At 37.9% G+C, this 25,778-nt stretch overlaps 1 protein-coding gene across 2 annotated transcripts in view; it reads right to left on the minus strand.

The window, feature by feature from the left end:
* LOC129247654 (uncharacterized) overlaps positions 1-25,778 on the minus strand; it is a 91,818-nt gene that overhangs the window by 30,484 nt on the left and 35,556 nt on the right. The window lies entirely within an intron of this gene.

The following is a 25,778-nucleotide window of genomic DNA, read 5'->3' on the forward strand; positions in this document are numbered from 1 at the left end:
CTTGAAGAAAGAGTAGAGGCAGTGAAACGTAACTGTGCTGAATGTGCTCACTACGAAGCCAGCTTGATCGAAATAACTGAAATCGCCGCTGATGCATATTTGCACGGTATACCAACACAAAAGGGAGAGAATTTAACGCACCGGCTGACCAATAGCTGTAGCTCAATTAATACCACGCTGCCTATCTCGAATGCGTAAATCTACCAACACAAAGACTGACGCTCTGATTAATGTCAAGTTCACTCTCCTAAGAAGAAGAGAGCATTTCGCAAATCGATTGCTCTTTTTAATCGCAACAATGACAAATTGTGCTTTAGGGATTGGACGTACCACAATTTTCAAAAAGTCGATATTTTTTACAGATTTTTATTCTTTAGTTTTAAGTGTATTTCTGTGGAAGTCCATTGTGAGAATTCCCCATACATACAAAGTTATGGTAGAAAATGTAACTGCCCGACGAGAGGTTGATGCTACAATAAAACACGCACGAATCAAGGCTATGAAAGCAACAAAAGATTCCATAACATCTCGCCGACTGGAAAAAAATAAACAACAACAATTGCTTACTGATCAGGAAGTCATACAATATGGAGCTGGAATGGGAGATTAGAAGTAAGTTAACAAAATAAATTAAAAAATGCATTTTAAGTTCTTGCTTTAAAAGCGCGCGACCTCGAGCGAAATGCACTTGAAAGTTTAAACTCGATTTTCTCGAAACTATATTACTTTTTCCGGTACTCATACAGTTATTAATATTTTTTGGTGCGAATTTTTTTCTGAAATTCGGGACACGAGGTTTATGAACGGCCCCATCCTAAATTTTGTAAAGAAAAATTAAAATAAATTTTTTTATAAAGTTTAAATGCTAATAAACAATGTATACATTTTTTTAAACTTATTACTATTGTTATTCCTTCTGAAAACAGTTTTTCTTTTAGTGCATTTTTGGCGCTGCTGGACGTATGTATGTAACCCATTAAGGCATGCAGGCTACGACTCCAACATGCCAATTTACGCGAATTAATGCTTGACTAAAGCAGACTGCGTTGCGCTTAAAAAAAACGTAAAAAAAATATTCTCAGCTGTCACACATGGTTGTGTGTCATCTATGCAAACGCTGAGAAACTTAATGAGACCCAACGAAAAAAAATTATTTTTCGCAGCGATAGAATAGTTATTATTCATTTTGGTAAAGCCTTAAATAAGATGTGAAAATGAAGTTTTTTGCGTAATAAAAGATTAATTCAAAGACACAATTTGAATTAAGGGGTTACGGGTAATCAGAATTTTCAAAAAATTTGATTGTGTGTTTTTTTACAATTTCTCAAAGTATAATATCTTAAAGACATTGTGTGAAAATTTGAAGTGAATACGACAAATACTTTTTGAGTTATTCAACAATTAACAAAGGGAGCGTTCGAGAGCAAGTAGCAAAACTTTAAATGCGTTTTTCTCAAAACTATGTTTTTTGAACTGGTGATCACTGTAACTTAAAAATCGCTTGGTAGATTTCAATAAAATGTATACTGCTTTTGAAAAACATAAAAAACTCGTGCCTGATCGGAGGATTTTTTTTTTCAAAAATTTGTTTAAACAATTAATTTTCGGGTTTTTCTCGAAAATCTGAAAAATATTTCTTGAGACCGCCATATTGTGAATTTTGAAAAAAAAGCTTCGACCAAGCACAGGATTATCTATTAATAAAACTAATTTCTCTTCTCCAATTGATTTTAGATGAATCTCCAAGGACTTGTGAAGATCACCGCAAGGGACTTCTGGAGAAACCTGCTCCACATAAATAGCGATAATTTTTAGAATTATTATTATTATTTTTTTTTTTTTTGAAATTTTGCTAAAGTCAAGTCGAAACATCATGTATTAATGCTATGTATTTATTTTTGTAAAATAAAGCAACAGACTAGAAAAAAAAAATTATTGAAAAACATCATTTCGGGCCTCAGACTACCGCTAACCCCTTCATAATTTACTTTCACTTACCAAAGCGATTAACTCCCCTAAGCAAAAAAAAAAAAATTGTAGTAATAATAACGATATCTCCAAGTATATTCCATCTTATACTTTCTATATGTTGTCAAATCAAAGATGCGTTTGCAATAATACAGTCTACAACGTACATATTTTTGAATTTTTAATTTGAAAACAATTTAAAAAAGCAAAATATAATATTTTCTAATTTTTCTCAATCTTGTTTTATGCAGCTATTTTTTTTTGGTGGGGACAGACTAGCCAGTACAGCACTTAAACACAATTAAGTCCATTAAACTGCACGCGGATTCCCTTTTAACCCTTTTTAAGTCTACCCGACCTCCGAAGAAATCTGAGTAGATCTTGTGGTGCCAAAGACCTCAAACCTGATTCGAGCGAAGGCGGAGCAGACTCACAGGAAGTGGTCCGCCGTCTCATCCTCCTCTTCACAAGCTGAGCAGAGTATACTGTCTGAGATGCCTATCTTTTCCATGTGCTTCGCCCACAGAAAGTGGCCCATCATCAGTCCAACCAGCTGTCTGCAGTCGCTTCTGCTTAGTGACAGGAGGATTTGCGACAGTCGATCGGACATGACAGGACATGACATCAGTTTTGTCCATCTGCAGCCTCTCTCAGCCTGCGAAGCTCGTTTGTGGGTTAGAGTAACCCCTTTGCTAATCGTGGCTTTGATGGCTGCACGTCAAAGCCCTGGCTCATTGCATTTGCTGCTGCCCCAGATTGTATGCTAGTCATTAGCATCTCAGCAGAGAACGAGGCCCAGATTGCGCCGCTCACAAAACCTTATGAGACTAGTGGCCTTCCCAGGTGGTGGCGCTTCCAGGACAATCAGAAATCTTAGCCATCCGCTTCTACCCTTATAACACACCTCAGCAGCTACCAGGTCTTGTCAACACAACTGTTCAAGACCCGTCACAGTGAGAAGGAAGGATACTATAAGACCGGTATTCCTGTCATATAACACCGTGGCCCCTTTCAACGCGCTCAAGCCACAGAGGCGGCCCCTAAAGACCAAGTGCTCTTGCACTGTTGTTATATGGTAGTTTATGGAGTTAATCATCCATTTGAAGTCAGATGTCGCTACTCGCAACCTGAAAAAGTATACACAAGTACTGAAACCAAAATGTGTTTAATTTCTTCACACTGTCTTTGCAGGGAGCCCATAACTTACATACTAATAAAGGGTGATTAAATTTCAAGGGCTGATGTTGAATGTGAACCACACCTGAACGTCAACGACACCGTTGGACTTCTTTCTTTGGGGTTATTTGAAGGAAAAGGTATACGTCGATAAGCCAGCAACAATTCAAGAGCTAAAGGATGAGATAATTCGGCACATTAACGGCATAGAACCTCAATTATGCCTCAGCGTCATCGAAAATTTCGACCATCGGATGGCCATTTGGCCGATATTTTGTTCATATTTTGAGCCATATCAATATTATCATAATAAAGAGAAATGACAATAATTTAAAAAAAAAAATTGTATTTTATTCAAAATCAACACCGGCCCTTGAAACTTAACCACCCTTTATAAACATTGTAACTTCATGAGCAGCACCTGTGGAACCCTGTGTTAAGGAACCCCACATATCTGCATGTAGATTTGGTAACCCGTTATCATTCATAAGCCCAAACAAAAGCTCTTCCAACAAATCTACTCCTATGCACTCTTACCAAACAGTGTAACAAATAATCATATACAGGTACATACATATACTCGTACACAAACAAGAGCACAATTGCCAGTTGCATGTTTGCAAGACAAGCGTAAGGGTAAACCGATATGGAGAACTGGTTAGTAAATCGTATTTCGGTCAGCCAACATAATCGGTTACGGCGGTTTGGCGTAGCTGGAGTACGTGTAATACCTGAGGTTCATTTTATATGTGTTTGTGCACACATAAATCCATACAGAATTGTGTTTGAGCAGTACTTTTGACTATGCGAATACAAGGCATTCATGTTGCAATATCAGATATTCGTTTTGCACAATGAGACTCTTGTTGCGGCTTTATCGATTGTCGCTAGTCTATCCAATCGCAGGCAACTTTATTTTATTATCATTAGCTACATATATAGATATATATAACTATCACTCCTCCTTCTATTTGTGGTGTGCATTTGGATGTTGTTCCACAAATTGAGCGAGCTACAATTTTATGCCGCCTCAAAATGACAGATATTTTCTTATGAAGAGCTTTTGCATGACAAAAATACATTAGAAAAAACTTTTTCTATCAATTGGTGTTTCATGCCCGTGGTTTTGAACCTGCGCACTTCCGGATGATATTCACGCACCAACCTATTCAATATAAAATGAATTGGGCTGCTATCGAACCCCTTGTATGCGCAGATTAGTGGCAGCATTTGCAGCCAACTCTAACTCTTCTTCGCCCAGCAACCAAATCTGTGTTGCGTAGCTTATAATCCGGTCGCCAAATGCCTTTTTTCATTACTAGCAATGCTTCTTTGTTGCGTTCGGGTTGCTCATACGCCCTGTCTTTCAGCAGCACTTGAACCGCAGTACGGATTTTGATGAAGCATTATGCGACTTTTAATTACACTGTGCAACGAAATCCACCATTTTTTAGAATAGGGAGCGAGGTCGAGATTTACCTCTTCTTAGAAGGAATGATACTTATATTTAAGGGGTTAGGTGGGTTTGAAAATTTCAAAAAATCGAATTTTGTTTTTTTGTCTCATTAAATAGTACAGTATGTTTAAAATACTCTTCTAAAATTTTAAGTCAATCCGAGTAAAATTCTAAGAGATAGACCCTTCAGAAGTTCCGCCCATTAGGCCACGTCAGTTGAGCGCTTCGCTCGTATACGTGTTTATCTCAAAACTCCATTTTTTAAGTCGGTGGACACGATATCTCGAAAAGTTATGAAGCGATTTAGTTCAAATTTTGTACAAATCTTTGAAATAACATTATCTAGTTATTGAACGAAGGATTTTTTTTTGTTAATTACAACAATTTTTTTTAGCCAATGTATGTCGAAAATTTCACTAAAAAATGTGTTTTTTGGTTCAAAGCCTGTCATAAATTCAAATTTTGATTTTTTTTTCCTTCATACAACAACGAGATTTATCCATGTACTAACGAAATCCGTTTGGTTTTCTGATTTTAGATGAACCAATAATGAGCTATGCTGTCCACGGCAAGAGCATTTTTTCTTTGAGACGTCAAGGAAGATGAGGTACCAACGGCTGAGTTTTCGAAATTTTTAAATAAAAATTTCACAAAATACTGTTTATATATGTATCTTAGATACAGTGAATTGCTTAAATAAAATATATGATTTTATATACTAAAACAAAAATAGTCAAAATCTTCTTTTTTTCAACCTCTGAAACCCACCTAACCCCTTAAGACTTAGAATATGTTAAAAGAATATATAGATGCTGCGAAGATTATTTCCTTCTGGAACAATTTAATACTTTATTGCTTATTTACTCCAATAAAGTTATAATCCAAAAACATTTTTTTAGATACATAAGTATACAGATATTTGTAGACAATATCACAAGGTGTCATGGCAGTTGTTATCGTAATGACACATTTAGATTTGTTGTAGAACCATTGTCATACCACTAGAACTTATCCTTACACTATGAGTTCCTTTTTAAACCATTCTGTAGCTTTTATAAACGAACTAACCTTCGTTAGTTTTAGATGCGCTAAATCCGCTACATCTGTTAAGAATGCGCTACCAAGAGTGTGAAGTCTCCTTCTAGCTCAGCTTTCACACTCGCATAGGAGGTGTCTGATTGTTTCCTCTTCTTCCGTGTTAAGACAGCTTCTACAACAATCGTAGTATGGAAGCGCCAACCTTCTGGTGTGGCATAGTAAATTGAAAACTTTGAAGACATTTTTCTCGATATTTTATTTCTTTTGATTTATGATACTATTGAAGTGAATGAGCTCTTTTGTCCTTTTTCAGGGAGAAATAGTAAAGAGTCAAATAAAGCAGTATATTGGCTTAAAATATTGTAAGCATGCGTTTTTCCCCCACATCTCTGTATAGATACCTATATGAAGAATGAGTTTAAGGGTTGGAGATCGAGAATTGCGATAGAAAAATCAGCAACCGATTGCAGATAAGAACTGAACAGTTTTTCACATAAATATTAAAATTCTATCACGGACCGGTGGATAAACATTTATTTCTATATAATATCTGTTGTGTAATGATGCTTTGAAAAGTAGAAAATTTCAAAATAATTGCATTCATTGCAGAAATAATTTTTATATTATAATACATTTTGGAACAATTTCAATTTGATGTTAAATTAAATTTTTATAACGTTTTGCATACAAAGACTGAAATCATCGTTTTTCGGTATGTACATCAGTGAAACTTGAATGCTTTCTAAGCGAAAGTAGTCGCCATTAAGCTTTTGACTGCTGACTTGGAGGACCTTTTGTCTTATTGCTAGGCGACAATTAAGTCTATTCGGTATATTCGAAATTAGTCGTGGAGTGTCTCGCGTTAGAGAGAATTCAGAAGAGGTGGCCAACATCAGACTATTAACCGACTCTCATCTATTTTGCTTATTTAACAGGGGATGCGGCAAGGAGTTCCTTACGAGAAAACTGAGATTGGGTTGGTGATATACGAAAAAAATCAAAACAGTCTCTGCTTATCTTATTTCATTACAGCCTGAACCATTCTCTGATTAGAAGAGCGCAAGAATACGTGTGAAATGAACAGGTGCAATTGTGTTGGCGAAACTCCTACGTCGTGGCAGCCAAAGTTACTCTCTTGCTTCGAATGGCCAAACTTTATAATTTATCATACTTGGGAATGCTTGGCTGCCCTCCGATCGAGATTTAATACTTCGGTGTCAGATTTACAGATGACCGCCGCTTTGATTACATTAAACTTAGTAAGCAAAATATCGATTGTTTGACGAGCTGTGTAAGGTGAGCTACGCTGGTGATAACAATGAACGTCTAAGTTCGCATTCAATGATTTCAGACTGGCTTTAAAAGCTACTAGAATACCAATATCCATACCGAATCCATATCACTTCTTGCTGATGTCTTTCGCATGTTGTGGTTGTTGTAGCAGTAACTTTGACCTGTCATTGTAGTGCAAATAAGCGGTCGTCTTCGTCTAGCTCATCTAACGGTAGGCCCAGGAAACTTGCTGTTTCGACAGGTTGGGTCCAGAGGCAGAGTGGGGTTAGATGAGTGGGTTTGATGGGGCATGTGAAAAGGTGCTCAGTGCCGTGCGGGCTGCCTTCACATGCCGGATATATGTTTAGTACCGTCGGGGTCAATTCTGGATAGGTATGAGTTTAACCTGCTACAGTATCCCGAACGTAGTTGGGCCAAGGTTACGCGGGACTCTAGATGAAGTTGGAGCTCTTCGTCTGCAATGGGTGGTGGTTGGACTACAATGACGGCACTTTGGAGTCGGGAACTTTAGAAGGGGGTAAGAGTCTCCCGATGAATGTCATTAATTGTCTGTCTGTACACTGTCGGTCTGTTGTCTTGGATCTCGTTCGAGTAATTGAGGAGGTCCCCTCTCATGTGCCTGGGAGGCGGCTCAGGCTCAAGTAAAGGGGTTTCCAATAACAGATGTTATTTAAATATATAAAGAGATGATTAACAATTTTTATGGCCGGAATTGGATGGTATTGGTTTGGACTACGTTTATTTTCAACAAGACGGCGCTACGTGCCACACAAGCAACGAAACCATTGATCTTTTACGGGAAAAGCGTCCAGACCATGTTATCTCTCGAAGAAGTGATCACAATTGGCCACCGAGATCTTGTGATTTAACACGTTGTAACTTTTTTCTTTGGAGCCACGTGAAAGAGAAGGTCTACGGCAACAGCTCAGGGTAGATTCAAGACATCAAAGATGGAATTCGTGAGGCTATCGAGGCCATAGGGCGGCCACTTTGCAATTCGGTTATAGAAAATTTCATGAAAAGGATATTGTGCTGTAAGCGTGGTCGTGGTGGTCATTTGCCTGATGTTATTTTCCACTATTAGCGGCATAAAAATAAAAATAAATAATTGGCGCGTACACTTCTGTTAGGTGCTTGGCCGAGCTCCTCCTCCTATTTGTGGTGTGCGAGTTGATGTTGTTCCACAAATGGAGGGACCTACAGTTTCAAGCCGACTCCGAACGGCAGATATTTTTATGAGGAGATTTTTCATGGCAGAAATACACTCGGAGGTTTGCCATTGCCTGCCGAGGGGCGACCGCTATTAAAAAAATGTTTTTATTAATTTTGCTTTCACCGAGATCCGAACCAACGATCTCTCTGTGAATTCCGAATGGTAATCACGCACCAAACCATTCGGCTACGGCGGCCGCCAAGGCATACCTTCCTCTTTATAATGAAATAAACATCCGATGATTTATATTAAAAGAAATAGCATTTTTCTTTGAATGTCAAAATAACACCTCTGATTGGAGAACCCTATAGGCATCATGCGGTAACACCCTAACAGGAGCTGCTCGCTGAGCAGTTTATTATGCTGATGTCTTTCGCCTCTCATCATTCGCTTCTCGAGATCTGCACTGTACTAAGCTACAGCGAGCATCAAGGGGTGCTTTATTTCGGCCGAAACTGCGCTTACTCAATTAGTTTTGTTGGATTCGTATTTGGTTTGGCCTAGTTTGGCTAGGCATTGTCGCAACGCATGCAGTAATTATTGTCTTTATTGATTCCAAAGAACGAGGGTATTAGCCTTATGTTTTTATAATGGCTTTTTCCGAGTGCTGCACGAGAATGTCGCTTAGCTTGGCCCAGTAGGCAAACGGCGCGTTTCTAAACATACATATGTATGTGTATAACTGTATCTAACTATAACTGTACTTTCTTGTACTTCTTTAGTAAATGTAGCACAAAAAATTAAATACAATTGCCAACAAAAAAAAATAGAGATTCTGACACAAAACCACCAAATGGCCGGCAAACGGCATAGGCTGCCAAGTAGAGTAGTGCAGAGACAGTAGTAAAGTAGTGGCTGGGGCGAGACGCCACCAGTCGTCATTGCAATCAATGCTAGTGTGACGTCGTAGTGTCTGTGTCTGCCTGCACTTAACACCATAAAATTTTGCCCTTTACACGCGCTCGCTATTAAAACAGGGTTACAGGTTAACAACAACAGAACACGGCTTTGTTTTTATTTTTTGATAAACAAAACTGATAAAAAGTGAACACATAAAGGCGTTCAAGTCAATGCTTAGTTATTTAAAGCGTTGAGCGAATACTTCATAGCCTATAGCATATGATGTGTAGCTATCTGTGGACTTTCGAAAAAAATAATTCATTTAATAGTCTAAAAATGCAGTATTTCTCACAGACTATGAAAAACAGATTAATACTAAAATTAAAGATTTAATATTAATTTTAATTTACAGAGAAAGAATATTAGAGAATACTTGGAGTTTAGTTTACCAATTCATTTGGCAACCATTTGAAGTGTTACTTTGTTCAAGAAAAATCTAGACCAATAAGATTTGAAAGCGATTTAAATTCTCTCAAAAGTCTAGAAATCGGAGCATTGGAAGCATAATCAGGTCAAACCATCCCTAACCAGAAAATATTATGATTTCGTAAGCTTTGCTGAGGAATAATAAAAAAAAAATGTTCTCGAGTAGCGATGGGGAGTCAATCTCCTCACTTATCAAACCAAAAAACGAGAGTGAGGGCGAGAATAATCTTTCTAGTAACCTAATTTGAGTCAATTGAGCTCATTTTATCTGTCAAGCTCAAATATAATACAATATTTAAAATTGTAATTATTATATCTATACAGCCCATGGAAAAATATTAGGTGATTAGCCTGCCGCTATCAGTCCTAAGTAGTGGGAATGCCCACCTGTCGTTGCTTGGGAACACGCCTTCTTACTGATTTGGGTGACATCTGTGTGCCACATTTTTCTACCAGAAGGATCACACCGATGGTTGAGGACTTCGCTAAAGTGGTGTGTCTCCTCTATTACCCCGTCTGCCCGCTTCCTCTTGCTGGCGCCACTAATGCAATGTGTAACTGTGTGTTTTTCTTTGTTTTAGCAGCCACAATGCAAATAATGCGCTGACTACTGTGCGGGAGTAAAGATGGAAAGTATACGTTTTTGGGTTTGAAGAATGAGTTTATTTTTTTTTGGTTTTTTCTTTTAGAAACAGGGAAAGTAGGTAAATTCGGAAAAGTGCGAGGACCGAGATTTACGTGGAATTCGAACTCACATCGTCTGGGATGGCGGGCTAATGCACTTACGCTAGACGGAAAAATATATTAGGTGCGCATTTAAGTTCCCGCTGTTTGTCAATAGATGCCGCCAACAGTGTGTGCTAGTCGTTTCAACATAACCCAAACGTCATAAACCAAGCTTAGTCATATGGCAAACAAACTGCTTCGACACATTAGTGATTTTCTTTTGGTATCATATACTTTTGGTTTTGTGAAAATGTCTGATTTTGTGCCGAATAATCGTCATTTGCGGGAAGAGTTGATTTTCCTCTTTCATTCGAAAAAAAAAAACGGCGGCTGAAGCACATCGAGAGCTACAAAAAGTTTATGGAGATGCTGCTTCAAGTGAAACAACGTGCCGAGATTTGTTCCGTCACTTCAAAGATGGAGATTTTAATGTTGACGACCGTCCGCGTGAAGGAAGCCCAAAAATCTTCGAAGACGCTGAATTGGAGGCATTGCTCAAAGAGGATCCGTGTCAAATGCAAGAAAAGCTTGCTTCAGTATTAGGAGTTATCCGCCAATCCATTTTCAAGCGATTGCATGCTTTGGGAATGATTAAGAAACAGGGGATTGTTATGAGTTAAAACCAAGGAATGTTGAACGCCGTTTTTTCGCCTGTGAACAACTGCTCCAGCGGCAACAAAGGAAGAGTTTTCTTCATCGCATCGTTACGGGTGATGAAAAATGGATTCAATATAGCAATCTAAAGAAAATAGCGTCTTGGGTCATGCTTCTACGTCGTCGCCTCGGCCGAATACTTACGCTGCGAAGGTTATGCTATGTATTTGGTGGGACTATGTTGGTGTTTTTATTATGAACTGTTAAAACCAAGCGAAACCATCACTGAGGATCGGTATCGACTTCAACTGATGCGATTGAGCCGCGCACTGTGCCAGAAGCGGTCGCAATACCCGGAGAGGCATGACAAAGTGATTCTACAGCATCACAACGCTCGACCTCACGTTGCCAAACCCATTAAAACCTACCTGGAAACAGTGAAATGGGAAAACCTACCCCACCCGCCATATTCTTCAGATATTTCGCCGTCCGATTATCATCTGTTCCGATCGATGGCACATGGTCTAGCTGACCAGCAGTTCCATTCATATGAAGACATCAAAAAAGTGCTTGACCCGTGGATAGCCGCAAAAGATGAACAGTTTTAGCGCGACGGTATACGAGATCTACCAGAAAGAAAAGGGAAAAGTAGTAGCCAACGATGGGCAATACTTTTAATGATTCACTTGTAGCCATTCTTTCAAAATAAAGTTGTATTTTCATCAAAAAAAACAGCGAGAACTTAGTTGCGCACCTAGTAGCACTTCAATATTTTGAGAAGTTTTGACTATTTCAATAATTAATACTTTTGTATTATTTTATTAATTAATTAATTATTAAATGAAGTTATTATTTTTTATAAAAATATAGTTCACTCTATGATAGTTCAATCATTCCATATTAATCCAAGTCTCAAACTTTTTACAAGATACTAATTTTTATTTAACTTTCAAAACTTTTAATCAAAATAAAAATAAAAAAAATTTAGTTTTTATATATTTTTTGTTTGTTTTCTAGTGTTTGGCCAGAATATTCTGCAGTTGATGCGGAGGCATTTGTTTATGAAGGATTGTAGCCTCTGTGTGAATGTGTTAGAGGCCAGCCATGTTTAGCTTCCGTACCGCAATACGGACTTCACGCATATGCTGAATATTCGTAGTTTAGTGCGCCTGGAGATTTGCGAACTCCCCATACTATATGCATTCGCCCGAATGCCGCCGTTGCATTGTTTAGCCTGCAGTCGACATCTTCATCTGCTCCACCATCTGTCGTGATGATGCAGCCGAGGTAGCAGAAGCTTTCGACGAACTCCACCGGGCATCCGTCAACCAATATCTGCCTTGCGTTATTGTGGTTAACCCTCATAGCCTTGATCTTGGCGATGTTGACCTCCAGTCCGACTAGTTTGGCCGCCTTCGCTGGCAGGCCAGTGAGTTTGTGAGAGAGGAGGACATCTGCCTCGATGAAATCCAGGTTTCAAGATGTCTGGTAGAGTTTATATACCGGGAGCTTTAAAGTTATCGTTGTCACACTCAAATAACCAGCTCCCATCTCCAGCAACAACCCATCTCTGCCGTCCTCAGACTAAACATTTTTTTACATGTTGCTTATAATGACGGCCAAATACTAACACCCAAAAACTAACCAAACCATACTGTCGATTTCAAACATTGACTGAAACTCAAGTAAGGTTGGTGCCCTCAACAATACAAAGTTTGGTTTTATTGTTCCAGGTTTGTGTTTTTCTATGAGGAATTCATTGACACATTAGGAAGTTAAAAGGACGATTCCAAAAATTAGCACTGTTGCCATTGTAGCATCATTGGAATGTTAAAAAAAAAACGCTTTTTTCCATACTTCAATAATATTAAATAAACCCTCTAACAGGGTATCCTAATTTCATGCCATCGAAATAAGTAGATCGCCAAAGCTCGGCATTTTTACCGGCCGCTAGAGCGGGTAATACCGAGAGATTGAGATTAGAACCCTTGTCAACTCATCGCTTCGCACTTGTTAGCTCACTTCATATACATACTTAGCCATACATACATACATAGGTCTCAGAAACATAACAACAAAGTAACTATGTACACCCTTCATTTTAATGCAACCAAACACCCGCAATACTGAACCAATTCAATGCGAGGCAATTACTCCAATTTATAGCGTAATTCTAGGGGAGTGTACGAGCACATACATACATGCATATATACATACATGCATATGTATGTACATATGTGCAGTAATTGTCACGCGAACGCGCATAATGAAAACTTAAGTACTCATTGTCAGAAATGTGTCAAAAACACAAACACAAAGAAAAATCAAAAGTTTAGCTGTCCCTCAGTTGTCAAAGCGTTTCGTTTCGCTCATCAAATCCCAATTGTGTTGAATGCGCGCATGTATTTGTGCATGAGGCATATCATACATATGTAGATTCATATGTACCTACCCATTTACAGTTGTACATAGGAAACAACCAACACCTGTCACAAAGTGGCCGACCACCTGAAAGCATTTTAGGCAACATTATCTTCAGTGGCCTCATTCAGGTCGGACACACATGCGAGTGCACACATTCAAGCACATATAAGCGCAAGTATAACATACAAATGTATTGTATGTATGTATGTACGTATATGCATTGTGACAGCAACTTTTGCTTCTGTTGCAGTTACGTGTGTATGTATGTGTGTATGTGTGAAAGCATGCATTTAATTTTAACTCTATGGCACCTCTCTGGGGATGGTGCGCACTAATTACAGCCAACATGAAATGAAAGCCATCCATCGCAAACAGCAAAAACAAGTCAACTATACCATGCAACGATCCAAAAACCCATTGAAAGAAAGCGAACAAAAAACGAAGGAAATTGTGGAAAAAAGTGTGTAAAACATTTTGCAACACGTCACTCATTGCTTTCAGCTCGCAAACAAATGTACATCATACAAGTTTTATACGAGCACGAGTACGAGTACGAGTATATTTGATGATGGTTTCTTTGTTGGTGTATACTCGTATGCGCGTCTGCTTCTGTGTTTGTTCTAACACTTTTCTGCACATTTCAGCATAATTTTTTTTTTTTCCTTTTCTAACATTTAAATTTATGTTCGCTTCACCGTTTGCCGGTCGACGGTGTGTGCGAAAGGATGAGGAGGACCTTACGTGGGTCTCACCTATGCATTTCAAAGGCATAGTAGGCGCATATGTTTTCACGTACGCTTGTGTGCTTTTATATATTTCTTTGTACTATGCAGTACGATTAAATATGCCAATTCACAATAGCAAAACTGGTACATTTCGGAGTGAAACCAGTCCACACTTTTCTGAAAACATTCTCTTAAGTGACATAGTGCTTGAGTATAAGGAGAGCCGCACTTCGTACTAGTTTTGAATGAGTTGATACTAGGGATGTTAATCCCGATATTTATTAAGTACCGAACATTTCGGGACTATTTCGCGGTTTGCCATTTCTTACAAAGTGGTGATATAAAAATCCCATTTTTAGGGATGTCAATCCCGATATTTATGAAGTACCGATATTTTCGGCACTATTTCGGGATTTGTAATCTCTTATAAAGCATATGAAAGGCGACATAAAAAGCGTTTTTTTTGGAAATAATATAAAACCTGGCACAAACTTACTTTTAAATTAAAGATTTAGATTTACTGGAGGTTTGCACCTCCACTTCATGGTCCTATATGCCCTCTACTCATACCTTTTTCGTGTTAAATTGTTTCAAAATAATGAATATTTCAATTCCGGGACTAGTCGTGGAATACCGGGCTTGTAATAACGTCATCCCGAAAATTTCGGGATTGAACAACTCGATAAAATGAGCATCTCTAGTTCTTTCTTTACCAGAAAAGAAAATACCTTTAAGTTTAGATACACTAATGGGCAAAACAAATGCATTATAATAGAAATTACAGCTTGAAAGACTCTACAGCTTCTGCCGCATTATTCGAGGTACTGGAACGTCACAGTCTTCCCACTGCCAATTTTTTTTAAGTACTCGATTTTCTTCATAAAGCAGTTGTGTAATGGCTATGTATAGATTACAAAAATATTTGTCATAAAATTGCGGTACAGAACTCTGCATAGATATACCGGGAGGTAAGCCTCTGACTATGGGTCAAAAAACAAGAAATAAACTTCAAAGAAAAAACGGTGTATGACAGCTGTTATGCCTCGGCCACCCTTTCCATAAGCTATCGTCAGAATCTTGTTAATGAATTGTTTAAAAATAGAAAACCCCTCAAAACCACATATTCCCTCCATATAACAGTCAGATACATAGAAAACTTAATATTAAAAAAAATCTAAAATACCCTAAAATAGGCACAAATAATGACCTTAGAGAAGTAATGATGGTCTTAAAAAAATAAATAAATAATTGGCGCGTACACTTCTTTTACACTTTGGCCGAGCTCCTCCTCCTATTTGTGGCATGCGTCTTGTTATTGTTCCACAAATTGAGGGACCTACAATTTTAAGCAGACTCCGACCGGCAGATATATTTTATGAGGAGCTTTTTCATAGCAGAAATACACTCGGAGGTTTGCCATTGCCTGCCGAAGGGCGTCCACTATTAGAAACAACTTTTTAATTTTGGTGTTTCATGCACTGAGATTCGAACCTACGCACTCCTCAATGGTAGTCACGCACCAACCCATTTGCCTACGGGGGCCGTCATCTTGGTCTTAGCATCATAAAAATCACCGCTGGACCTTCGATAAATGCTGCTGAAGTGACACACGAAATAATTACAGCTTCATTACTTCTTTACGGTGCAGCTCTCAAAATCTGCTTTATTTCTCTTAAGATATCGCGAGAGAGGTCAGCAATCAACTCTCCTTCTCACATTTCGCTAAAAGTTGCTTACTAGCAAAATTTGGACACTTTAATCGTTCTCCCTGATTTATTTAAATATTTTTTTCTGATTATTATAAATTCTTTAAATTACAAATTGATAAAACAAAAGTGTTATCATTTTCATAGCAAATATAAAATCCCTGTATTATTTTTCATACCAGCAACTACTGTTGAAATATGGCAATATAGGACTAGTGTTTTCACGCAGTTATACCAAATTTTACCACGTGGCTTGCGTATGACTGTCTGTCTACGTAAATGAGTGTAGTTTTTTACAGTCCGCCTTTTGTTTTATGAGTGTCGCTGTGCCTCTGTGTGTATGTGTGTGTGAATGTGTGATTTGTTAGCTCATGTGAAAAGCGTGACCAACTGTAATGTCGCATTTCTGGTAACGAGCCTTAAATGATGTTGTCTTTGAAGCCATTATGGGCACACTCGTAAAGATTCAAGAGGACTCGTATAAATGTAGGCATTGATAGATATCATACGAGTATGTGCATCTGTGCTTGTCTAGCAGAAAATTATACGCGTACATGGGCTTATGTATTTGGATTTGCTGCAGATTTTATACATACTTTCGGAATTTTTTCTATTTTTATCTCTACTGGAAATCCAACTTACTGGCTAGCAGATCCTGAAAAGACCCCAGATTTGATCGACGTCTTTGTTTATGGTCAGACAAATTTCGATCAGTTTGGTAACTGTAGAAAATGGTTTACATCTAAACTCAGACCATTCGCTTATTTTGATGACTACAGCAGTGAAATAAAGTCGAATAAAAAAAACTGTGAACTATCAAATAAGTGGACAGATTGGGAGTTCCTTAAACATAAGTTCTACACTTATATAGGCGAACATAAAGAAATTAACAGCCATGAGGGCAACGAAAAGGAAACAATGGACTTCACAATGCAGTTTCAGAAACATGCTTGGTTAAGTACTCCAACCATGTTTCGCTTTCGTATAACAATACGGACTTCACGCATGAACCGAATATTCGTAGTTTAATGTGCCTGGAGATTTGCGAACTCCCCCATACTGTATGCATTCGCCCGAATGCTCCCTTGCTTTGTTTAGCCTGCAGTCGACATCTTCATCTGCTCCACCATCTGCCGTGATGATGCAGCCGAGGTAGCAGAAGCTTTCGTCGAATTCCACCGGGCATCCGTCAACCAATATCTGCCTTGCGTTATTGTGGTCAAATCTCATGGCCTTGGTCTTGGCGATGTTGACCTCCAGTCAGACAGTGCGTGCCAGCGCGACTAGTTTGTCCGCCTTCGGTTGCATGTCAGAGAGGTTGTGAGAGAGGAGGCAGATGTCATCGGCGAATGCTATGAAACATGGCTGGTCAATCACACCATCGCACATAGGTTACAATCCTTCATCAACAAATGCTTCCGCATCAACTGCAGAATATTCTGGCTGAACACTATCAGTAACGACGCACTGTGAAGATTATCGAACGAGAAACCCATTCTTAGGCAAATCAAACGCAGAAAGTGGCGCATTGAGAAAACTGCCAGATATCATCACGAAAATAGCACTTGACTGGAACCCGCAAGGGAGCAGACCAAAAAAACACTTGGAGACGGTCGATGTTGCGCGACCTAGCAGATGCCGACATCTCATGGGACGGTGCAAAAACAACAGCACAGAACTGTGTACGATGGAAAAGTCTTGTAGAGACTCTATGCTCCCGAGAGCAGTGAACAAGGAAAACAAAAAAAAAGTACTCCAACATTTAAACGAAAATGTATTACGAAATAAATTAACTAAGCTGCTCAATGAATCCAAAGAAATCCAATAAATTTTTCTCTCTTACCATCCATATACCTGTATTATCAATCCTGTCTCGCTAATCTTTGCGGGTTTAGTACAATGGCCTTCCTGACTGAGTGTTTGGACCTGTTCAATCCCTCAGAATTTGAATCTAATGTAATCTAAGACAAATCTGTTCAAAGAGAATTTACAAGAACACAAAAACAAAATGCTCAGCAAAAATTGACAACGTCTTATAATTCACAATCCTCCAATTAACAAAGCAAATAACTCTCAAGTTTGGGCAAAAAGCGACATCGAGAAGGCTAACGTTTTCCCACAACTCCTTCAAAAGATATTTCAATCCCATGGAATAATGGATAGCTTTATCCCACCTCCTGACTTGAACATTGCCTTTGGATCCGTTCAGGACATTGTAATTAATAAATTGGGTTTGCGCCATGTTGCTGCAAAGTTGATCTCAAAGAACCTGTACTGCATGAAAAAAAGGGACAGCGTTGAAATCGACAGACATGATTTCCAAGACTGAATCTGACCAAACATTCATCAAACACATCATAACTGGAAGCGAACCGTGGGCTTATGCATACGACATGCTGTTCAGGCATCAGACGAGTGAGTGGAGAGCTCCGAATGAACCAAGGCCAAGAAAATACACGTCGTTTGCAGTCAAAAAAGAAAGCGATGTTCACCTGTTTTATGGATTACAACGGCATTTTACACGAGGAATTTTTGTCAGAAGCTCAGATAGTTAATAAGGACTATTATTTGGGCGTTATGAGACGTTTGCGTAAAGCATTTCGTTAAAAAAGAAGAATTTATGAGAAAACAACTCGTGGACTTTGCACCATGATAACGCACTATAATAACGCACAGTGCCATTATTATCCGTGAATTTTTGAACAAGAACAAAACGAATGCCATCTAACAACCATCGAATTCACTTAACAAAGCTTCGTGCGATTTTTTCTGTTTTATCGAGTCAGAAAATAACTGCGGGGGATGCCTTTTAACAGCCGAAAGGATGTAGTGGAAAAATCAAAGAGAGCTCTGATGGCTATACCGAAAATAGAGGTCCAGAAATGCTTCGAGAGCTGCATCAAATACTGACATAACTGCATTGCAGTTGATGGGGACCATGTACAGGGTAGGCCATTTAAAGCGGGCCCATTTGTTTCTGAAAAAAAACATTGAAAAAAACATTTTTTTTTTGTGTTGATATGAAAAATCATTTATTTTGATTCAAGGAGATTTGTTCCAGCTAGTTTTTGAAAATGATATCCTTCAAATGTTTGCCTCTGGCCTTGATGGCCAAATGTGTCCTTTTTTCGGCGTTTTCCATCGTTTTGGCCAATATTTCGGCCGGTATGGCGGCGATTTCGCGTCGGATATTGTTTTTAAGTTGAGTTAGAGTCCTTGGCTTGTTGATGTATACCTTGGATTTCAGATAACCCCACAAATAAAAGTCCGGTGGCGTCAAATCTGGTGATCTCGGTGGCCACGGAAAATCACCATTTTTCGAAATCAACCTTCCAGGGAACAATGGCTTCAAAAAATCGATTGTAGCGCGTGAATTTGAATTTTGTACGGAAACATTTTCAAATCGATGCGAATTATGCGCCTGAGTGTTGTCCTGGCGATGCCTAATTCCTGAGAACGACGATAACTCGATGTTCGCGGAGCCTCCTCAACACTGGCTCGTACAGCCTCGATATTTTCAGCAGAACGTCGTGTACGTTGTCTGGATGCGTGGCTGGTATTGCTGAGACTACCGTGGTTAATAAATTTTGCGTATAAACGCTGTAAAGTGCTTTTGGATGGCGCACTTTTAACTTTATTTTTTTTTTTAAACGCACGTTGAGTTTTCACAATTGAGAAGTTATTTTGGATGTAAAGCTGAATTATTTCAGCGCGTTCTTTTGGAGTGTACTGCTCCATGGTAAAAATTGTCTTGGACTGACGCTTCCAACGCGCTATGTCATTAGTCGATCTGACGTTCCTGTCAAAAGTTATAGGGTTGCCCGATGGGCCCGCTTTAAATGGCCTACCCTGTACTTTGAAGGCGATCACTTTGAAGTATATCACTTGAGGAATAAACTCGTATTTTGAATTTTCTGAATATATTCCGAAAATTTTTTGATAAAGGTGGTACACTTTAAATGAAATAAAAACAATAAGTGTATGAATTACAAAAAAAAAGTTGATTTTCTGACAAAATCCGACAGCGTCCTGCTGTATTAACAAAAAGCAAATTCTTGATAGAAAACCTTTGAAGAATTCCCCGAGTAAAGCAACAATCAAGGACAAAACCATAGAGTTCTTCACACCGATCACTCTACTTCATTACTTGGCAATTTCATGTAGAAAAAGGAAACAATCTTCCATTTCCTCTGTGAATGCCCTGCCTTATGGAAAGAGAGAATGTCAACCCTTGGCAAACCACTGTTCGAGAGTCTCGAACAACTGTCTGGCTTAGACGTCAACAACCTAATAAGTTTCTTAAACCACACAGACTGGATATAGTCATGCTGTAAATAACCGTTAAACAAGTTCGTAACGAGGATGCGGCAACAAAGTGCTGCAGAAACGCTAGATGGATTCTGAATCAACCAAGACCGGTTGATGTGTTTTGTTTTTTCATTCGCCGTGCACTTTCGAATGCCAGCACAAAATGAAATAACGAAAAGCCGTACCATTGGCACTGTTGTCGTATGCTTCTCGCTTCAAATGCATGTCGGCTGTTCAACGCAGTTCATCCTTTTCTTTTTCTTTTATATTTTTTACTCTCATGACATTCCAATGTACAAAATTTTGTTGTGAGTCGAATGCAGAGGTCTCGCGAGCTCTTTGGATGTGAAGCTGCGGCTCTTTAGTTCCATACGCAAATATTATTTATTTTAGCAAAGAAAAAAGACAAAAAACATTTAAAAGTCGTTCTGCATCCATTAACGAGGATTAGACACTTCCTCTTCTATCTCTCAGCTACTTGTACTCCTTTTTTTTACTTAATTTTTTTGTTCTTTATGGAGGATATCACAGAGAAATTAAATGAGTTGAATCTAAAACTGCAAGGAAAGGGAGACCCAGCCAGAGTTTTGGTAGAAGAATTGGTTTGTGTTGAAGAAAACTTAATTATTTTTGGAAAGATATTCAGAGAAGTAAATTACTTCATTTTCAATTTCTAAGCAATATCGCTGTTTACACGAATTACTTCAGCACAGTTATAAAAATAATTATAAATGAATTTGGTGACAGATTTGAGCATTTCATAACCAACAAAGCCACTCTAGAATTCATAGTAAATCCTCTCAATACAAATAGTAACGAAATTCACATTGAGCCATTTGAAATTTATGCTGGATATCTCGAAATGCAATTGACCGATTCAAAAAGTAAAGCTTTGAGGAGTAAAAAATGTGCAGAGTTGAAAAGCAAGTTGCAAGAGTTGCAGGTCCAGAAATGTATATACGTAAAGCAACAAAACTATGCAACTTTCAAGGAAGTGCCGCAACTCGCACATGGAATAATTTTTCAGATAGCTACAGTGAGGTGGTGAAGAAGTTGCCATTTGGAGTGCTGACTATCTTCGGCACGGCTTATTCGTGTGGGCCAGCGATCTCTCTCATGAATATAATTTAAAGTAAAGTAAAAGACCAAGTGTTTGAAACTTAAAAGAGAAAGCTATGAGCTAAAATTATCCAAGCTAAATAATAAATAAATATTTTTTTTTATGAATCAATGGATTCGTTTTTCTTTATCGAGTACTATTTATTGTTGGCAAGAAAAAATTCTGTGGCTCTTTAAAAACTTTGTAATTTTAATGATTATAATATTAGGCTCTTCCGACTCAAAATGTTGCCGACCGCTGATATAGTGCCATCACCTTTAATGAATACGCCTTGGATCGGTAGTTGGCAAAATAACAATGAGCTTTTTGACAATTTGCGTTTGAAAACTGAAGGTAAAAAGCAGGAATGATAGAAACAAGATTGCGCCCATCAGAGGCGTCACACTAGCCTAGTTGTGTAGTGTTGCTAATCCTTTGCTCTTCGTAATAAATTTAGTGCTTTTTTGTACTCCGTGTTTTACCTTCTTTATGGGTTTTGTGCTATTGAACATTTGTTGATTTTTATAAAATTTAATGTTTTGTGCAATGTAATAATGTAAAGTGCAATTCACATTTTTTACGCCTTTTGGCGTGATAACGTCTTATAATTCGATTTAGCCGGCTGCACGCATGAAAAAATGTGTCGTTATCTTACTCATGCGTCGTTACCTTGCTTGAAGTGCAAGCGAGAGCGCGGAACGAACGACAGAGAGCACAATCGGTCCCCGCGTTCGGCAACGTTCGACATCTGGCTCTGTCCTACTTGAGTGAGCATATATATGTATGTATATGCGCATTTGTATATAAATTCACATACTTGTATTTGCATATGCCTTCTTCCTGTGTGCATGGTAATGAACCATTTCTCTGTTGAGAATAGGACGATGATAGAAAAAGTAGGAAATGAAAGGGAGTGTTTCGAGTGTAAAGTGTTTTGAAAAAGGCAAATCGATGATGTTGCCTCTTAGTGTTGTTGACTTATTAACGTCTGATGCACAAACGAAATTGAAGAAATCTTTCATGAATTTGATAAATGTTTCGTCATTTTTCACGTTTGTGTAAATGTACTTGACCTATTCCATTGCAATTCCATTTACCTCCTCCTCTATATCCATACAAAATATCTATCAAACAAATAAAATTAAAATTTTGTTTTGAAAATTGCAACCCTTACATTAGTATTTTCTTATGACGTTGTCACGTTAAACTATCGTCAGTAAACCGACTTTACAGATAACCTCTTTTTTAGGTTATGCAAGAATATTGGATTTACTTCTCTGAACTCTTTTTAACATTTTAGACGTTTTTATAAATTTTAAAAAGCCTTTGAATTTACTGGATACTCGTATGAATTAAAACCATAGAGGTGTATTCACGATGTATTCACGGTAAAAAAAAAAAAAAAAAAAAATACCAGCTAATGTTGAAGAAACCATAACGACCTTTTTGAAAAAGGAACACCTTATCTTGTAATATAACCTCAAATATAGCAAAAAAATTTTTTTTTGCCATTTTCAAAGAGATTCTTTTAACATAAGTTTCAAATAGAAGGAAGGATTTTTAAAACTCTTTGTTTTCCATGCAGTCTATTGCACATTAGGGTTATGTTCAATATACTGTATGGAAAAAATAGAGTTTTAAAAAGAGTTTTATTATGAACAAAACAATGCACGCAGTAAATTTATCACGCATACAAAGTTCTTTAAGTAATTCAATAAAAATTTGTTGCGAGAGAGAGAGAGAGACTTGACTGCCCTAAAGAGAAGAAGGGAAGCAAACTTGCAAAAATGTAAAAAAATTAAGAAATATCGCACACGAATAATATCCAGCACCAACAATAAACGCAAATACGGAATGTGTGACCAGATGATAAAAAAGTAAAGCTAAATAGAACTGAGTGCATAAAGGAAATTATTAAAAAAATATACTTAGTGCTGCCATAAGTTCTGTTACAAGTTAAGTGCGTTATAGATATGAAATTATAAAACATTTTTTAATGAAGTTTATTTTATGTAATCATATAAATGTTTAAAAAAAAATTTTATTTTCATTCGAAAACCAACCAGGCCATTCAGCTATTGCAGCACGCACAGATTTCATGAAAATTGACGTAGCTGCTCGAACCAAAGATTGTTTGAGCCTCTCCAAACCTCTTTGAGGTCTTCGATAGGTGCGACGTTTACCAATTCTGGCCGCAACTTGTAGACCAATCGATTCAGATTTTGACTTCAAGACAGCCAATCTTCTGGGGCTTTAAAACCCAGGAAGATTATTTTCTAGCCACTGCTGGGTGATTTTTGTCTTATGGGCTGGGGCGGAATCTTGCTGGAAGATCCAAAGCTATCTATTGAAGAGAGTACTGCTCAACTACATCTCCACGGCTTCTAAGACATCTTTCTGGTATACTTTTTAAAAAAAATTTAAGCGATGTAACGCCTTTACAAGACAGTCCCCACCAAACCATTACGGAGGCTGGGTGGTGTCCATGCTGGACCTTTGGAGCAATATTTTTTGCGTCCTTAGAAGTTTTAACCTTTACTTTGTAGTTTTACTTATGACTGCATGCCACCGAAGAAGGTCTTTGCATCTGTCGAGTCTAATTGTCTTCAAGCGCGTTGTCAACAGATGACCAGGTGAGAGACGGAAGGCTTTCATGTGGAGATCATATCTAATTAATCTGACATAGATCTGATCGATATATGCATTTCCCTGAACATAATTTTCTGCTTCCTAATGGGATTCTTTTGCGAATTCTTTCTCGAACAGCTTTTATGGCTGCACTGGTTCGAACCGAGCGAGGACGACCACTCCTTTTTCTGCCTGTCACTTCAGACGTTTGGGAAAAAACGATTGATCGTGCGGTAAACAAAGTAAGTTTTTTCAGCAATTCGTAAATCTCACTTGCACTTTTACCACTTTTTTGTAATGCAATCACTGCAATGCGATTTTCTTAGCTCCCCACTCCATTGTTAACAAGCGAAATTTGCCACGAAACTGAGTACAATCTTTTTTTGAGGATTTGTTCTTGCAAGACTAAGCATATATTTTACATATTTATAAACATCACATTTTAATTAGAAGAGGCTAGAAAAATGTCAGGAAGAAAGAATTAAAATCTAGGCTAGTGAGCAAAAAAATGCTAAATCAAGTTACGGAAATGGTAACCTAGTCACACTGTTCACCAATTGGGCGAGTATGACGACATGAAAATCAGCTGATATTGGCAAATTTGCTGAGAGTAAAGTAACGGGATCACGATAGACGCCAACTGATTATTCTCGCCATCGTGAGAAAAGAGTACAAAAGACATTTTTGTAGTCAAAACTTTAATATTTTAGAAATATTTTCTTCCAGTGGCTAATTCGCAAGTGCTAGAAAGCCCAAGAAAACTGAAGGGTGAGGCGTAGTCTTATTTTATTTTTTTTTGGCCGAGAATGGTGAAATTGAAATACGTATATGCTGCAGAGTTTTTTAATAATTAATTCATAATTTTTGCTTCCGCTGTATTTCAACATTTTTAGTTTTTAGTTTTTTGTTTTAATTTGTAATTTTGTGTAGTGAATTTGCTAAACGCGTTTTTATATTTTCTTTTATTTTACAATGATTTGTTTGCTGTTTGGCAAAATGTAGGTATTCATTCGATAGAACTTTCTCTGCTCTACAAAACTATATTAAATATATTTTTGAGTTTTTAATTTTTTATTAGTTTTGAGGCTTAGAAATGCAATACCGAGAAGGCAAAAATAAACAGGTGTGGAGCTCTTCTTTGCTTTTCAGCGGGATGAGAAAGTTGCCGAAGCAGCCTGGGATATTTGCGACGTGTATGGAGAAGGTGTCATATGCGAGGCTACAGCACAAAAATGGTTTGTAAAGCTGAAATATGGCGACTTTGACCTCCAAAAACTCAACTGGGAGGTCCTTCAGCATTCGCCGTATTCTCCGACCGCTTGTATTTTCCGCTCGTTGTTAAACCATATGAGGGCGTTACTTTCGGTAACAAAGAGGACGTTAAAAACTGGTCCAACAACTTCTTTGACATGAGACCAGGCAATTTTTGGCGAAACGGCATGAACAAATAGGTCGAGAGGTTGGAAAAGGTAAATAGCAAAGGCGAATATATAATTGATTAAGTTATTGATATAATTATTGTTTTTTGTTTAAATAAAAATCTGGTGTGAAAAAACATTTCCAAACTAACAGAAATTAGTCCAAATTGTCGTTCACAGCGAAACCTATTCGCCGAACTGTCAACTAACAAACCACCAAGGCAACAAAATTGATGCGAATACCCACCCCTTAACTAAAATTTGCCAGTTTCATGTTTGAGAAGCAGCTGGAAAGAAATTCACTTTAAGGACGCCACCTCGAAACCACTGATTTCTATGCATGACTATTCCCTTTCATTTTCTTGTGCTTTGAAACTGCTTTTGGAAAATAGAAGCACACACACACACATATATAATTATGTGTCAATACAAAACATGCTTTTAGTGTGAAAAATGTCCTAAACTAATTTGAATTCATGAAATCCTTTAATTATCCACTTAATGGCGAGTTAATCACACACTTGGCACTCGGTGCATGTTTCTTTAGTTTTTATTGCGCCACGCTTACTAATATTTAGGGAATTTGCAATTATAGCGCTCATGTGAGTGCACAAAGCCAACAAAAATGGACGAAAATACAAGGAAAGTTCAGCAGAAATGCTTTGCATTCAACGCCTAAA

The sequence above is a fragment of the Anastrepha obliqua genome, chromosome 5, assembly GCF_027943255.1.
Source record: "Anastrepha obliqua isolate idAnaObli1 chromosome 5, idAnaObli1_1.0, whole genome shotgun sequence".
In the NCBI taxonomy this organism is placed as follows: domain Eukaryota; kingdom Metazoa; phylum Arthropoda; class Insecta; order Diptera; family Tephritidae; genus Anastrepha; species Anastrepha obliqua.